This window comes from Bison bison, unplaced genomic scaffold (genome assembly GCF_000754665.1).
Source record: "Bison bison bison isolate TAMUID 2011002044 unplaced genomic scaffold, Bison_UMD1.0 scf7180017864486, whole genome shotgun sequence".
In the NCBI taxonomy this organism is placed as follows: Eukaryota; Metazoa; Chordata; class Mammalia; order Artiodactyla; family Bovidae; genus Bison; species Bison bison.
The window spans coordinates 5,781,354-5,782,287 of record NW_011495046.1 but is presented as its reverse complement, the minus strand read 5'-3'; positions in this window follow the sequence as shown (position 1 = coordinate 5,782,287).

The following is a 934-nucleotide window of genomic DNA, read 5'->3' as shown; positions in this document are numbered from 1 at the left end:
GGTTTTTGTATCGACTTTAAGTGCTATGCTGTTTCTTCACCTGTTTGCTACTGGCTAGATACAGGGTGTGCTTTCCTTGAGGGGCTCTTGAGAACTGGCCATGGCTTCCTGTTCCTTTTTTTTTTCACCCCAACTGGTTACCAGAAGGCCACACTCCCTGGACAACCCTTCTGTTTCCACTTCAGTCTTTATTCTCACTAACTTCCCAGAGGGAATGGGTCTGTGCATGAAGCCTGACCTACCAGGCTTCAGAAAATCTCCATTATCTTGGAATGTATTTTCCGGTTGCTTTGTTTGAGCTTAGGTGTAATTGTGACTCACCGCACCGAGGAGGGGAGGATGAGGACAAAAGTCTGGTGGAGCAGACAAGAAAACAGAAGACGCCACAGGCTTTCAGAGAAAGGGATTTTTTTAAAAATTAAAATTTATAAATATGAAAAATAGTAAACCGACCTGTACCATGTCAGGTTCTAGAAAGAGTTGCCGTCTGCTAAGAGCATTGTTTGTTAATCACTGTTGATTACCTTCGATATCTTATTTGTACACAGAAGCATGCTTTTTATTATTTCTCTTATGATCAAAGTAGAGGTTAGAATTAAGACCCATTCTGAGCAATCTGTTTATTCAGTGCAATTTAAGATTATAAGAAGACACTCTTTGCAAATAGTGAAATACAGTTTTTCACAAAGTTTGAATCTGTAGCAGTCCGTGGAACAATGTATCAATATACTTTCTACATCAAGTGTAATTAGTAAAGCTCTACATTTTGTGATATTAAGTGATCCTATTGTAAGCTGAAAACTCATATTCAGCACTGGATGGTGTCCAATGTTTAATTCCTGTGATTCAGTCTGAGTTTCTGACTGAGATCACTCTCTGGCCTTGCACGTTTCTCCTGGGACCCATAAAATATGGAACTAACTTAATTTCATGA